General features: G+C 38.6%; 1 protein-coding gene across 3 annotated transcripts in view; it reads right to left on the bottom strand.

Moving 5' to 3' along the window:
- Positions 1-17,601, bottom strand: part of kmr (kramer) — a 50,731-nt gene that overhangs the window by 21,811 nt on the left and 11,319 nt on the right. The window contains exon 2 of one of the 3 annotated variants that reach the window (XM_068296046.1): positions 9,641-9,732. The gene's annotated coding sequence lies outside the window, so the exon portion shown is untranslated. Of the gene's footprint in view, positions 1-8,677; positions 8,794-9,640; positions 9,733-17,601 lie in introns of those variants that run through there. The other 2 variants (XM_068296044.1, XM_068296045.1) reach the window with 2 other exon arrangements.

Genomic DNA, 17,601 nt, shown 5'->3' on the forward strand with positions numbered 1-17,601 from the left:
CATATAAATGGCCACACACATACACATACCTACCTATCAACTACAACAACTATAACGAAATATGATCTTTGGCACATGGCCAATAGGCTCAACAAATTCTGTTGACGGCTGTTGGCCCACAATATTTATGCTTATTTATACAACAAATTACACATACGAACTGATTAGGAAGCATCATTCTCTCCATTTGTGAGCCATGCTAAGTTTATATTTGCATTAGAGTTGTGTAAGTTGGTTATAAACTTAGTTATGCAATTGACCATATAAAGTAGTTGTTTACTCTTTTCATCTGTCCTTTCGCAGACTCAGATTACCAATGAAGCCAGTGAAATAAATATTGCTATTCATATGTATATGTAAATATGTATATATATGGGGTAATCTTTGTTTCTTTTTCTAAATAGTTGTAGAATAAACCTTCAAGCGTTTTAAATGCTTATCTTCTCATATTAAACGTAATAGAAGTATCTAAATAAGCGAAAGACAAATAAGAAATCTTTGCCGAGTAATTCATTTTTGGGCTTTATATTGTCTAGAAAAAAGAGTATACATAAAAGAGGCATTGTGTTTGGATAAGGAATTTTGACTCTCTGGTGTTCATTTGCATTTTGAGCATTGGACACGGTAAACTCAACGAAAAATTGGGCTAAACGAAATTGACTCAATTTCAATATTTGAATGACGTTCATATTGACAGCGATGCTATGCAGAAAAGTTTAGTAGAGTAAAACAGTTTTGTAGCAAATGATTGGCATTTGAATTATTGAGCGGCCACATGAACCCAGGACACGCACATCAAAAATTGAATTGTCAGTTGAAAGACTGGTAATTCTATTATATTATATGTATTTGTGTGTGTGTGAGCGCATTATAACATAACGAGGGTTAATTTGCGGTCGAGTTTGCCATATAATTCCATTCAAAATTAGCATGTCAAAGTCAGCCATAAGCCATTTTTGATTTGGGTACAGGATAAAAACGCCTTTAACACAGAGCGTCACTTGTGCCCAGTTGATTAGGCACTCTTTTGACTATTTTTAGCGCTCTCTTTTATTGCTCTAATTGCTGCCGGCGACATATACAACAGAACTTTCACACTGACGCACACACACACACACACACACACATACCTGACCCAACAGTGAAACCACCGACTGTCCGCAATGACGTCATTACCATTGGCAGCAAGTGGCCACTACAAGCCAAGAGATGGCGATGGCGGCGTCGTAGTCGACGACTACGACAGCCACTCAACGAGTCGTTTCACTTTGAATTGCTTGTAGTCAGCCAAGAGATGGAAAATACCAGGGTGAAGGGAAATAGGGAGTGGTTACCTATAACCACAGAGAGATGGAGAGGAAGAGGCAGAGAGAAAGCAAGAGGGGAGTGACAACCAACTGGCCAACTTAATTAGTATTGAAGCCCAGCATGGCCCCGCAATCGAGTCCTTCTTACGTTTATATACGTTAAGTGCAATTATAAATACTTATCAAGAAGATTTCAAGTAGAAACGGAAGCTTTACGGGCCAAAGAAGTGGAACAATAAATACAAGAAAATAAGTCAAAGTAGCTGGAGCAAAAATCAATAAACAACTTTCAGGCTTTTCCTCAAAAACTGTGACAAAAGTTTGTAACGAAAGAAAGTGCCTTGAAATACGCACAACCACATATACACAGACATATACACAAACACATTTATAAGAATACGTACAAACTTATATATACATATATATAAAATACAGTGGCGTTTAGGGGTAAGGTAGAATAAGGAAAAAACATTCTTAGACTTTAATTTAACTTTTCTTAACCTTGCGAATGTTAAGAAATTTTGTTGGGTTTGCTTTCTATATCATAAGTCCTTAGTAGAAACGATCAGATAGTATTTTCTCAACTGTAATACTTATTTAGATGTATTGAGTAATTACTATATAAAATATAGTAAGTTCTTCCTTACCAATGCCCCTCAAGAAAATTTATTTCTAGATCCGCCACTGTGTAAAAAAATAGAGACAGAGTTGAGCTTGTGCCCTGCCTGACAGATAAGACCTTTTACTTTTTCTGTTCATTCTCATTTCTTGAAAGCCTTTGGGGTATTTGGCACATCATGACCTTGCCAGCCGCTTTGATGACTTGTCAATGGGAGTGTGTGTGTGTGTGTGTGTGTGTATGGATAAGAGCTAGTGATTTGGCCGCTGGCCATAGCATACTTATTGGGGCAAAAGTGTTGCATAATATTTGCAAACATAAAAAAAAAAAAATGGACAGCAATTTTCAACAAATGACTTTCGCATTGCTAACAAAACAAAAACTTATCACATTATTTGAGTTAAGAATACAGAATATTTACTTATTGCACACATACACAACAATAAAAATGAGCAATTTCCATTTCACAAACAATTGAAATCAATTAAAATTTAATTTAACTTAATGAAATATTACGTGCGTGCCATAATGTGTGTAATGACATGAGTCATCAATTTATATTTATTTATAATTGTATATAAATCAATACACTATACCAATAGAATTTCGGCAATGAAGCAAATTTTTGAAAGGAGTTCAATTTCGTATTGCAAAGAGTTGAGAAAATGCCTTTCTTATACGTTTTCTATTTAGATAGTATCAGCGAAAAGAATTGGCTTTATGTCAAAGTTATTCCAAAGCCAAATAAAGGACTCGAAGTTATAACTTGAAATCGATACCTTGAAATCCTTTTAAAATCCTTACTTGTTTACCTTAACAAGTCCCTTTTGCTGAACTTTGTAATTGGCCAAGTTGAAGACAATTCATCAAAACCGCTTTGCTAAAAGCAAAAGAATATTAATGCCAAGCAATTTGGAAAGTGAATGCCTTTCGGAAAAAATGTCATGTTTTAATAACATTTGTGGTTCGCATCACTTGGGCCATTCAAACTTGCACCCTTGATTGTTCAGACCAAACAATAGGGGTAACAATACGTTGAAGTGACCCAGACCAGACCAGAGTAGACCAGACATGACCAGAGACTAGAGACTAGTGTAGACCCAACTGACCCCACTAACCACACATTCTCTCTCTACTTCAAATTCTTTCATTCACATTCTAAACAAGAAGCAAACATGGATGGGCTTCCAACAACAAAGCATAAATATTCATTGCAATTGAGGGTCTCTCCCTCGGAAAAGGGACGGGTGTGTGTGTGCTTGTATGTGTGTGTCAACTTCCGCCCAGAATGACACTTGATGATGAAGATTTTGTTGCTTTCACTTTTGTCGTTGTTCTCGTCGTCAACTTGATTGGCACAGGCAGCATCAGCATCAGTAGGAGCCGCAACCCATCCATGTATGTATGTGGAGGATGCAGTCGAATACCATTTTTTTCCTATTTTTTTTCTTACCGTACTTGCTAACATTGACTAACATGGCACGTGCTTGAAAGGCAGGCAACCAGACAGTCATGATGTTAGTAGGCATTGGAAGCCAAGGTGCCAATGCAGCTGGCAGTCAAAAAAAGATGAAAAAGGACAAACTGACTAAGTGACTGAATGGCTGGCTGACTGACTGACTGGCTGGCTGTTTGACTATTAAGCATCTGCTTAGGTGATTATCATAGACACACACACAAATTGAGTAAACAGGATGATGGCAAAGTTCAGCATCTAAGAAGCCGACTGAGTGAGCCGTTGCTGTTGCTGTTGCCGTTGCCGTTGTTGTTGTTGTTGTTAGCAGAAAGATGTCATTATGGTGATGCCAAGATGGCGTTGCCTTGAAACAGGATTTGCTGCCTAGGCATTTGCTAATGCGCGCATTCATTTTCTGCTCTGCAAAAGTTAAAAATTCAAATCAAGGCAAGGACATGGCGTGACACACACACACACACACACTCATATATATATACAACATTCAATGCACACACACACACGCTGCACACATTCATAGCGGCATAGAAGTGCCAAGAGTTTATCACACAAACATGAGCTATGGCAATGGCGGCTGTCATTCATGTTGCATACTAATTTAAATACTTTACACGCACGCCCCCAAACCTGGGTGAAGAGGGAACGTAATGGGGAGCCTGCCATAACGATTGGAACTGTGACTTAGACTGGGACAGGGACACACACACACACACACACGTACAGATATACCACCGCATGTGGTGCTGTTACCCATTTCCGCTTCTGGCAGCAGCACAAAAGCCACTCGAGTCCGCCTTGTGCCTGCAGGATGTGTGCCATGTTTATGGCTGCCTCTTTCAGCTATTACTCTCCCTGGCTCATACTCATCTCCTCTTTCTCTCTCGCTCTCTCTCTCTGTTCGCTTTTTGTTCCCTTTTTTTGTCGTTTCTCTTCTATCCCTTCCCATTTATTGCTAGAGGGAACAAAGAAGAGCAAAAATATTTTGCTGTTTTTAGTTGTCGCAAAACTTTGTGCTTTGTATGTATGAGTGTCTGTGTGTCTGTGTCTGTGTGTGTGCGAGGGCGTAGGAGTATACCAACGAGTGTGCGTGTGTTTGTGTGCTTTTGTTTATTGTATATTTGTTTGGCATTTTCCTGTACAGCTTTTCCCCAAAAAAAACAAAACAAAAATTAAACGAGAGTTGACCAAAGCAAAAACGAAAAACTAGCATGATGATTGGAAACCAAAATTCTCTACAAAGCTGGATTATGATTGCCAGATTATGTTTCTTTCTCAATTGTTTTTTTCTTTCCTTCTTGTTTTTCGATACCCCACAAACATTTAAAATGAAATGAATAAAGAATTTCAAATCGGGAAATGCATCTCAATGGAAGCTACCTAAAAATTTTCAACCATATTTTTTGTAAACATTAATTAAAGTTGATAAGAAATCCTTGTTTTAAAATAAATGAATGTGATGGTCTAAACTAAAATCAATAAAGGTTAAATCTTCCATCTGCCATATACATATATTTAGTATTTCTATAATCTTTTAATCCACCCACGTTTGTCCTTCTCTTGTGTGTCGTTATTATGATTTTTTTTGGTTCTTCTCTTTGTGCCATTTTGTTTTGTTCCAATTCCCTTTTTTTGTTTTGTTTGTTTGATGATTTTTGTTTTTGGTGTTTTCATATATTTTTTGTTGCTGCATCTAAATATAAAAATATGTATATGTATATAAATAGTTTCCTTCGTTGTGTGTGTGTGTGTGTGATTGCTTTTGGGTAGTCAGTCCAATTTGATGTCGTCCATTGTAGGTATATACACATAAAAATGCAAATTGTTATTGATTATGCTGCACATAAAACTATAAAAGACAAATACAAACATTCCGTTGGCTATCTTCAAGTTTGCTGCCATTGTTGGTGTCCTTGCTGTGCCGTAATAAATACTTACAAAAATATATGTGTATATACATTTGTATAATGTGCAGTTTTTGACCCAAAACCTTTGTTCTCTCCTCTTGTCCATTGTGTTTTTACTTCTTGAGAAAATTCAATTTGTCTTAAGGAATGTGGAATGAAAACAAACTCAGTATAACTACAACTCAAATTCATTTGCAAGCACTTTTGGTTTGGCCTATAAGCAAAAATATTACGCATACGCCCCATTGGGCAAAATAGATATGGAGGTTGCCACATTGGGCCATCATAATGCCATAAATTCATTTTGAAATGCACTTTGACTGCTTGACTTTCTGCTTAGAAGTTGAGACAGACGCAAACTTTGAGAATCCCAAAATATTTCATATGCCGGCTGAGGCCATCGAGGGGAAGGGAGGTAGAAACGATGGTCGGAGAATGGAAAAGTTGGGGAGTAAGACAACATAAGCCTGTCATACAGAGTTTGGCAAACAGTTTGCCTGCGGTTGCGAAACTCAAACAATTTAGCTCCGAAGAAAAAAAAGAGAATTAAAAAAACAAACTTTTGCCACTGACATTTGCCCTGGCAGCACAACTCCTGGCTACAATTTCTCACTACGACGACTACGCCTATTCCCGAGGTCACACAAGGAGTATGGGCAAGGAACTGCGTCAATCAGACGCAACGCAGGGCATAATGACTTTTGTAATTACTCGCCATGTGTCTTGGTGTCCTGATGAATAGTTTGCTGGCAATTACCTGCTGAATCGACTGTCCAACTTTTAATTGCTGATGCATGCGAAATAAGTGAACTCAAGGACATCGTAGCAGGAGCATCGCCTCCATTACAAATACCCACAAGAGACAACATTTCACCAACGCTTAATGAGCACAACCAAAGTTTGTGCAAGTGTGCCTCATTTTGGAGCCAAAAAGAACCATGAGAAATTTTCTAAAATTTAAATGAGTCGGCCTCAATGTTTGTGGGACATTAACGGGAGAATCATTGAATGACGAAGACATTGCTTATGCTTTTACTAGTGTTGCTGCTGCTGCTGGCATTGGGAAATTCCATTATGAAATTATGAAAATGGAAATTAAAATGCCTGAATTACGAAAATGGCGAAAACATGTGAAAACTTTGGCATAGATTGACGTGAAGAGATACAACATGAAAATTGAAATGGAAATGGGCATGGAAATGTATGGTTGTGTAATGAGTAATAGTTTATGCATCAATCATGTCAAATGTGTGTGTGTGTTTGTGTTGCCATTTCATTATGAAAAACCAAGAAATAAGAACAACACATAAAATATCTTTTACTATAACCACATTAAACTGACCTTTAATCTTCAAGATCTTTGTCTATTTAAACCTTAATTGTAAGCCAGGAGAATAATTTTGAAATCAGCTTAACTTAATGGTGGGCAAATAATTAATTGTGATTAAATTACTTGGCAAAAGTTATTGTTTATTCATTTCCAAATAGATTGCAACAACAAATCTGTGTAGTTTAGCTTTCTTTGACAAATTGATTCTTATAAACTTGATTCCTTTGCTGCAAAGCTTCGTTTCACTCAATGCTTCGATACGAAGCTTATTCAGCCAGGTTTCTATCTCTTTAAGCCTTAATTATAAGCCCTGAGAACAATTTGGAAATCTTCAAAACTTAAGCTGCGTTTCATTTAATGCATTGATGGGACGTTTAATCCGAAAGCTCTTTGCTCAAAGACAATTTTGAAAGATTTTTTGGACTAATTAAATCTCTTTTAGCAAAAGTTTTGGTTTATTTGCATTAAACTTTAACAACTGCAACAAAATTGATACATAAATACTTTCTGGACTCCTTGAAAATGAGCAGCTTATGGTTTGTGCGTTTCACTTAATGCCACTTAGATGGTGAGCAAAAGAGATGGATTAAATTTGAAGCGAATGCATGAGAAGAGAAAATGCTGCATGGGAAATTTAATTGAATTGAAACCGCTGTAAAGCGTTGGACAGGCTTTTCATTTCAATTTTCCAACGTTGGCAGCCAGCCAGCGATGACCCAAGTCAACACAACATTTACGAGTTTCAATTAGTCGAATTAATGCTTAAATTTGATTTGTACGGTATGAAGAGCTTGTTCGCATGGTCAGCTGCCCAGCCATGTGTATCACGGTAAAACTATGAAAGTCAGGAGCAAACGGGATCCATGGGATAGGGAAGAAGGAACTCTGTCCCAAAGAAACAACGCAAAGTGTCCTTGTCAGCAATGTTTTTGTTGTTGTGCGAATATGTAGATAAGTTTGTATGTGCTATGTGTGTTTATGTGTGTGTTTTTTCTTTCTTGGAAAATAACTTATTCATTAGATATCAAGAAAATGTTGTATGTGTGTGTGTGAGTGTGTAAAGTATTCGCCGTTAGGCATAATAAATTGCTTTAAAAGGGAGCCGCAGCCGAACAAAGCAAGTACAAGATATCGGGACTCTTTTTTGTTGTTTTGGTTGTTGTTATTTTTGTTAGCAGACCTATATATGTATGTGTATATATACAGGTGCCGCCTTGTATTTCCGCCCACACCGACACACACACACACACACCATCTCGTAGACAGACAGGACTCTTTGTGTGAGGCGATAAGCGAACCGCGTGTGTTGCTGCCAAAAAAAGTATAAAAAGAGAAAACGTAAAAGGATACACTTACACCAACACACAAGTGTAATAAGGACACCTGCACACTAACACACAAAAATAACGAGTAAAATGATAATGGAAAATGTTGAAGACGACACCAGACTATACAAATTGAAAAACTGATACTTTTCCCACTGATTTTAGGCTACAAGAAGAAACACCACGACTTCTTCCCCTCTATACTTATAAAAGCGTTCACTCAGGAATTGCAGAGGCTAAGGCTAACAGTTTTTTGTAGATAGCTAGCAAAAGAAAGACGAAGGCATCCAGTAACATGGACACACTCCAAGCCAGTCAGACCAGCCAATTCAGCACTCGGCTCGAGAGTACGACGATGTGACGGTCGGTCTTCGGTAAGATGTCTTTGCTACGTTTCTGGCACATAATAATTTACATAATATACGTGAGCACACAATCAAAACGACCACACTGAGGATGGAGCAGCAGCAGGACGAGCCAAAAGCAATATGAAGGCGAACATTTGGCCAGAATATATTTTCACTCTCACAGGACGAACGCATGCCATATACATATACACAAATACAGACGAAATATTTGTAGTCGTTTTTATGTAACGTAACATTGCCGCGCGCACATTTTCTAATTCATTTTCATTTTTACTTTTATTTGATTTTTTCCTCTTTTCTTTCTCCCCCTGGCCCACTCGCACACACCGACTAACCACTCCCACTCGCACCCACCGCCGCCGCCCAACGCGTTTGTTTTAGCTTTATTTAGCTGCTTCTTCTTATTTTGTTTTCCTTTTCTCTTTTTTTTTTTGCGTTTGCGTTGCCAACTAAAAATTAAGCGAAGAAGCGTAGACCAACCGTTCCGTTTTTGGCCAATTTCATGAGGAGACTGTAGAGAAATCGTTGGTGGCCATAACAATTCGTTTGGCAATTTGGCGAAAGGACACGGAGTTCAGAGTGAAAGCTTCATTGAGTTAAAGCTCGGCAAAAGCTTCGTGGGTTGTCCCAACAGTTTTTACATTTCAAAAAGGAGGAAAAGTCTCTAGTACACGGAAGGATAAATACCTATGTAGTATTGTGAGTTGAGTGAAAGCTTTATTAAGCCACATGTCACCCACCTTACAGCCCCTTTTCAAGTTATGTATGTATGTGTGTGTGTGTGTGTGTGTGTGTAGGTGGCTAAATTTTGTATGTTTATTTAGTGGTTTCTGTTTGTCTTCTGTTTATGCAGCAAAAGCAACAGCAGCAGCAGCAGCAACAAAATAAGGAAAAACCGAACTTTAAGCTTTTATTTCTAATTTACTCTAAGCAGCACACAGAAATAAAATTACCCACACAAAAATAAATAGAAACACCGGCAGCATAAAACAGAATATTATGCCGAAAAAAAGTACAAAGTAACTTTAACTGCAATGTCAGATAAATACACACACAGTAAAACCAACCTAAGGGTACTTCCGAAACGACTGACTGACTGTCCGACTGAGTGACGGTTGTGAGTGAGCTTTTGAAAAATCATCTGCTTATGCCGTGCGAGTGCCAAAGACCATAAAATCCGTGTTAATATATATTAATAATCTAGGCCGGGTAAGGCTCCGTGTATACCTGCCCGCCTTAATTATCATTTTCGAGAGCATGCGAGGCCAATTATCTAAACTTGGCTAACTAACTAATAACTCAAGTCAACTTACCTCTGTCTTTATAAATATATATACGCGTATGTGTTTGTATGTTGGCCAATAAATTTAGGCGCTATTCCGTGGTTTAGTCATCATGTGAATAGCTGCAAACATAGAAAGAACAAAAAGAAATAAGTAAGCGAGTGTGTGATTGAGTGGAGGGGAATCAAGTCATTAATATGCAACTGGCAGCCAACTGAGAAATCGTGTAGAAAAAACGCGTATGTCAATTAAAAGCCTATAACAAAGCCAAGAGAACAAGCAGCAAACACTACACGGATATTCGAACGACAACGGGTATGGTTAAAAGGCAGAGCAGAAATCAACTTGCTGGCTGTTCCCAGTAAAACACAAAATCGTCATTGCACGCAAAATGCAAACGACGATACAATGCTCTGATGGAATCTAGACGGGCATGTGGATGGTGGGTGAGAGGGGCGTACAAAGTCATAACGAATGGAATAGAGGAATAGAGGAAGAGAGAGTTAAAGGCGAAACCGATTTTAGTCACACAAGTCACGTGCAGGCAAAACGACTAAACACGCGTTTCAAATGTGCCGCAGCTCAGGGAGTAAAGTCGAATTGGGCTAGAGAAAAGAGACTGAGAATTGAATCGATTGTGTGTGGTGCAGGCAAAGGAAAACGAAAAAAAACAAATCCCAAAAATTGTGGCAATCTCTTAGCAAAGATCGAAACCATTTCGTTAAAAGGGAGCGCATCCTTTATTTGTTTATCTGTTTGATTTGACCTACAATTTGCAAATCGAAAGCCAAACAAAAGAAATGAAACTAAAATTAATAAAAAGCCAATCAAATACAATTTGCTAAATTATAATTGAAAAATTGTCTATTGGGCTTTAACAGGCAATTAGCCAGAAGCAAAACTGAGATGCAATTACTTTTTCCTAACACTCTCTCTCCCACACACACACACACACACACACTCTGTGAGTGTGTTAGTCTATATGTTTGTGGGTGTTTGTGCAATTGGAAACAATTAGCAAAGTGTGCTGGAGATTTAGAGCGGAATGTCATGGCCCTAATTGCCCAGGAGCGCTCACACATACTAACAAGACGAGAGTGAGGCGAAAATTTAATGCCGGAGACATGCAAAAATTACATCCTCAATTGCAGACAGTAGACATCGTTGTCATTCTCACACAAAGGACCGCCCCACTCCCCCACCCCCAAAATTTTCAATAAACAAGGCGCTCGTGCGGTCTAAAATACCCTCTGTTCACTCTTGCTCCAATTTCGCCCTCTATATTCCAGCTGCCCAGTTTCTCTGTCTATCTGTGTGTGAGTGTGTGCAACGAGGCGTGTTTGGGGCTCTCTAGGGCTTGCCAAAGAGACTACAACCACACTTGGAGACATATGCGAGATGTGATGGAGGGCGGGAGAGAGGGGGGGGCTTAAGCGGAAGCATGAAGGCAAAACAAAATCAATTGCACTGGCTTGGCACTTTTGTTCCTTTAGTCTGCCCAAAAAAGTAGGCAATATAAATTTGCACACAGCTGCCATCTGTCGCACACATTAAGCCATTACTCTCTCTCTTTCGAACTGTGCGTTGACCAGTGGACAGTAAATAACAATACTAAAAACAACAACAACAACAATGGCAACCTCAGTTAGCCAGTCATCCACGTTTTCGGATGAGCTTTTACTGCGTTCTGCAAATTCAATTGAAATCTACACAATGCCCACATACATGGGGTTAACCTTCCTACCCACCCCCCATTCTTTCTCAACAGTCAATTTCAGCTCCACGATGCACTGAAGTGTGGCCAACAGCAACCTGGCGTTTTACCACTCTCTCTCTCTATCTCTCTCTCTCTCTCTCATTCTCTCCCTTTCCATGCTTCATTGAATCGCCACAACGAAACCAAACGCTCAACTCAACGTATTTTGCCAATTACATGAACCAACTCTGACAGTGAGACCAGTCACCAGGAGCCACCGGCATCAGCACCCGTCACTGACAAGGTACTTTTGGCGTGCGGCTTGGCCAGTTGGAGGTCCAATTGATTGCCGAACACAATGAGGGGCGCATTTAATAGAGATATTAGGCCTACGGAAGTTTGGTTAACCAAAACCCATAAACTAATCTAAATCATAATATGACAATCTGAACCAATAAGTCATAAACTGAATATCCAAAGACAAATGGCATAATGACACCAACCATCCACAAAAACTGATTACACATCTTCTTATAGATAGATTCAGTACATGAAATGCTTATTTCTATTCTTTAATTTATGAAAACGTGTAAGAAGAACAAAAACGAAGGAAGCATTTACAAAGGTGTTGGCTTAGGTACCATGACAAATTCATGATGCGCAGGTGTTTACTTTTTAATTTCCCTAGATTCTTTGCCGTGTGTATACATAGTTTATTCCTGTTTCTAAGGTATGTATGAAACTTTCATTCTGAGGTCATTGCTCCCTTGAATTCCCCACTCAAGTGTCACTGTCAATGCTGCAGCCTCCTAATGCATAATTAAGTGTGTGTGTGTGTGTGTGTGTGTGTCTCTACACTTGCGTTTAACTATGCGTAAAATATGCTGCTGCTGCTGCTGCTTCTGCATCTCACGATGATTATGATGTCTATAATGATAATGATGATGTGGATGCTGGTTGCCGACTTCACTTTGCCATCCCAAATGACTGACACACTTAAGTCACAAAAAAAATGCTGCAAAAACCCGGATTCCTGTCCGCCTGGTCTTCTACCCCCCTCGAGTGGGTTTTCTTTTTTTCTGTTTGCTTCGTTTAAAGTTGCAATCTCAGCGGCTGCAGCGGCGACTCATTTAATGCCAGTAAATGCAAACGTCACGTTCCGTTCAAGATAGAAAACGAAAAAAAAAATGCAGTAAGAAAAAACCGCAAGCGTCTGCTTTTCACATTTGACATTTTGCCTATGTCATCAGCTAACTAACAGTATTAGGCCATTGGCGGTTTTTGTTGCTGTTGTTCGATTTGCAAAATTCTCAAATTGCGCTTGGCAACGACTTCCGTTCAAATCGTTGATTTTCACCCTATAACAGCCTGTAGGCAGATAGGCAGATAGAGCAGAAGATGCACGGGAACACAGTGCTTTCAGATTGATTTGTATTTATGTATATATGTACATATGTTTGTACATATCAAGCTGTGGTTGCAACTCTCTATTGCGCATCAATCAGCAACAGAAACTGCAAGCGGCAACATCATCCATTCTGATAATTATGCCCAACAGCAACAAGCTGCAACCCAATAGCTTCATAGAGTTAAAGTTGCTAGAGGAGGAGTAGATGAAGGAGGCACACTATAAACTAGGTCAAAAGGTGATTTTCCCCCTCCAAATCTGCCCCACTCTTTAGATATCTACTGTTCTTTGGCAAATTGCCAGTATAGCGTCAAGGTTTTTGTGTCTTCTAACTTGAAGATTATTTTGTGAAAATGCCAATTGCAAGTTTCCCATCAACCATCAACAAACAGCAAGCAACAAAACGGTTGATCTTACCTACTACCTGTAAATTTATTTTAACAACTTGCCATGGCGGATGGTTAATCGGTATAAACTTGAACTTGATCTTGAAAAATCAGTTCCAAATGCCTGCACATTCATATGCATATGTATGTATTAACTCATGGTTATACATATATACGCCTATTCACTGTTATGATTATATCATATTTTCCTACGCATTTCCACTCCACTTAATAGCAAATTATCTGCAGCCACATGTAATGTTTATATTTTCTTGCCTAGACTTTTCAACGCGACTAAATGTTCCACATCTGTGCGTTGTTGCATGTCGTTCATTTTGGTTGCTATTGCTGTTGTTGTTTATATTTTTTTGTCTTTCTTTTTTTGTTGCTTTTTTTTTTTGTATATGTAAAGTCAAACAAGCGTACAATTAGAGCGCTCAAAGTCGCGTAACATTCGCAAAATGCCGGCAACTTGGCAACTACAAAATGGGCAGTCATTTATTTTATTTATGTGTACTTTTGCATGTATATTTGAGCTATGTATCTATGTATGTACGTAAGTAGATTCTGCAGTTGATTGTACAGAATAATAGGTATCAAAAGCATATATGTAGAACTTAATTCAATAGAATCTGCATCGATTAAACCTACATTTAAAACAAACAATGATTTATATTTTTTTGACCTTAAAGAATTCTAAATTAATGAATGTTTATTCAAGTTTCTCTTGATCTCTATGAGATCTCTATACTTTGCATCTTTAAAGTATCTCAAATTTGTTGTGAAAGTTTCAATATTTCGAAAGATCTTTCTATAAATCTGAAGAAACTACTTTTATCCTTGAAAGCGATCAAAAAATGGTAATCAAATTAACAATCATCTAACATTTTAAGCATTTTAAACTAAAATCTTTTCCAGGAAATCATCAAGTCGTGCATACCCCAAATATAGCACACTTTGATGTAATTTTTTTTGTTATATTTTATGCAATTAGTCTTTTTTTTTTGTGCCATGTTGTATTTAGAATTCAGTTGACTCTGCAGGCTATGTTAATTTTTTGTTTTAGCTTTCAATTTCATTGCGCTGAATGTCATTTTAAAGCGCGGCAACCAGAAAATAAAAAAAAACCCGTTCACAATTGAGAGATACATACAAAGTACCTACATTGAGAATTGAAATTCTCTATCATTGTTAGTCTTTTTGTTGTGGTTCGTGTTGCACAACAACAACAACTATGTACATAGCCTTTTTGGTTTTTGCACCTGTGCAAATGGCTATCGATCGATGATGCTTGGTCGATTCAATTTTCCGTTCCGTTCGATCGTGCAGGCCAAGCAATTTTGTTGTCTGACTCTACCAGACACAAAGATGGTGCTTTGTTTTTACAATTTGGTTCCGTTATTTTTCTATATACCACGCTTCATTAAGCAACTTAGCTCTGGATCAGCACATTTTAACTGGGCTTCAGGTTGCAATAAATAAAACCAACTCAGCATTTATCATTTACCCTTACCAAAAAAAGAAGAAGAAAAACGACCAAAAACAAGTTGTTGGCTCTGACTTATCAAATGCTTTTAAGAAAAAATCACGTTACAAAATGCCAACGATAAGTCATCGTCTGGAAGTTCGTATATAAGTATGTATGTATACACAATGTGTGCATTTGCAGCTGTGGGAGAAAATTGCATTGCAAAATACTTGGCGAAAAAGTAAAAGCCAAAAAGCCAGCTACCAGACAGTTGATAGTTAGGGAAACGAAAGATCAAATAGGATAGAGAGTGGGTGCACACAAGTGAGAGTGAAGTGAAGTGAAGTGAAGGGAAGGGAAGTGAAAGGCAAGGAGCAAAGGAAGCAAGTTAGTGTCACTTGTCTGCTGCCATTTGTCATGCGATGCCTTTTGGACAACTCTGCTCCATTCCATTTCGATTCCAATCCACTCCACTCCACTCCTTGCCTAGAAATGGTACTTCATTCGGGCAATTGGCACAGGCATTTGGATAATTTTAATGAGAGGCACTTGCAGGAATTTGCTACAATTTGACAGCAAATTGCCAACAAGAGTTGCAGCAGCAGCAGCAGTAACATCTGTTCGAGAGAGAAAGAGGGAAAGACTCTGCTTGGTAATTTCTACAATACATTTATGTCAACAATTCCCCATTTTTTGTTTTTGACTCTCAGCTTACAACATAATGATGTTGTTGCAGCTTATCAGACAACGTTGAAACTGTAACTGACACTGAAGCTGATAAGAGTTGAAAATGTTTCGGAAATGAAGCAATCAATTGATGTCATTTATGATGCTGAACAAAATCAAACAAATTATGTCAACAACTACATAAATAAAAACATAAAATAGAACGCCTTTGGGGCGCCTTAGGGCCCCCTCGCCCTGTACTTTATGTACCTATTGGAAACCACAAAGTGTTCCAAACATTTAGTCAACCGATAAGCACTGGCACTCCCATGAAGCTTGGCCTCCCTTTATATTTGGCCAGTGAACCAGGCGTCGGAACCGGGCAACAAGCAATAACTAACAACCGCAACTGTTACAATTCGCCCAAAGTGCTTTTTTCCCGTCCCCAACCCCAGAGAGTGTGGCGATTGGTGGTAGTGCATCGATCAAACTTCCCTGGTGGGGAAAGACCAGCCGTTTCGATGCGTCTGCATTGATTTGTGCAACGCCCCTAAAAAACTATTTTAATATAGCCAGAAGGCTGAAATTTATGAGTGAAACTCCAGGGGCGAAACTCTCACAACCGTCCCCAGCCATGGATCTGTCAATATTCATAAACGCAAATCCCATTTGGATGCACACCCCCTCGGATAGCACGCACAGCCCTTCTGGACGAAACGAAACGAATCGAGACGAATTTTATTCATGGCGCATTTGGTTTAAACGGCGTTTACATATTGAAATCTGAAATTCAAAATGTGAATTGTGAAAATCTCTGTGTAAATGGAAAGTCACAGTACAAATACTAGCGCACTCGGTCCGTGTGTGTGTTTATATATGACATACCCATGTGTGCTTAAGGGTTTTGAGCTCATAAACTTATAAAACTCGTAAAAGAAAAAAATCAAACAAGAGAAATAGCTCTTGGCCAATAACGAAATTGTTTATACACTGTCTTAATTAACACGTAACTAACAGTACTGTAAATAAAATGCCACTTTCCAACACTAAGAGGTCTTAGTTAGCGCTTAATATAACCGTTAAGTCAGCATTCCCCAAGTTTGAAACAAATTTAAAGGGCCCACTCAATGATAGAAGTTTGGAAAGTGTATACAAAACTTTGTGAAAACTTTGTTGCCATGTTTTTTTTTTCCCCCAATGCAGAGTTTGAATCTGGCTTAAATCAACCCGAAAAACGAGTTTTCTGTAGACCTAAAATCAATGTTTTCAATTCCCCCGCTGCCATATCACCTCCCAACATATCACAAACACACACACACACCACTCCCAGAGCAACAGCAGACTTGGTTGCATTTTGTAGCTAACAACAACAACAACCCAAATAATTGAACATTTTTTGTTAAATTTTTGTTTGTTGTTTCTTTTTTGATTTTGAGGTGACCCAATTTAAAGGCTACACCCGAAAATAACAAATTGCTGCAATGTGCGGGGCACGCCCCAATGCCACGCCCCCATTGTGGAGTTGCGTTGCAATGCGTTTTTGGGGCAAACAAGAGTTTTGCCAGAGTTTCTTTTTGGCGAAAAGTTTCTTATTGATTTTGTCGCGGTGCAAAAGCCAAGTCAAAAGTTTATCTCTCACTCTTTCTCTCGCTCTCTCTTTGTACAATTTGACTGGGAAAACCTCAGGAAAACTTAATGCTGACACGTTCAATATTGAGTTTTAGATACCTCAACCCCCCGCAACGAATTGCAAAAGTTGCAACTGCCATGGTATGAAAATCAACAGGTATTCAATAACTTTCAAATGGTCAATGCTTTGAAAGTTGGTAAGAGCCAGTCAGTCAGTCAGACTGGCCATGGTCATTGAATGCTACCAATTACATTGTTGGCCAGCCATTCAGCTGGAGATTCAATTAAACTTTAGCTTTACGCTTTCGATCAGTGAAAGTAACAAACAGCCGCAGTAGACACACATCTCATTCAATTGGCATTCACAATGAAAGGCCAATTCCAGATCCAGTTCCAGTTTCAGTTGCAACAATCAGTGGCAAAGTGTCAAGTGCATTGGCCACTGAACCGCATCAAATAATGGTCCATTCAATTTGTTGAAGTAGCATTGATTTCCCCATTTCCACCTCCCTTTTCATCACATGAATGATAGTCATCTCACTTGATATCCAAGTTCAACGGCATTTTGCAAGGAAACCTGAGCTCCTGCCCTTAAATGGACACACAATGATTTGCATTTATGATTCGCTTTTTTCATTTTGCAATTAAAGCAAACATCCGTCTTTAATTGAAATCGAAACTTTTGGGCAGGGTTAAGGAGGGGATCAGTTTGCCATAGCATAAATCTAGCACAAGCAC

The sequence above is a fragment of the Drosophila tropicalis genome, unplaced genomic scaffold (assembly GCF_018151085.1).
Source record: "Drosophila tropicalis isolate 14030-0801.00 unplaced genomic scaffold, ASM1815108v1 contig_859, whole genome shotgun sequence".
NCBI lineage: Eukaryota > Metazoa > Arthropoda > Insecta > Diptera > Drosophilidae > Drosophila > Drosophila tropicalis.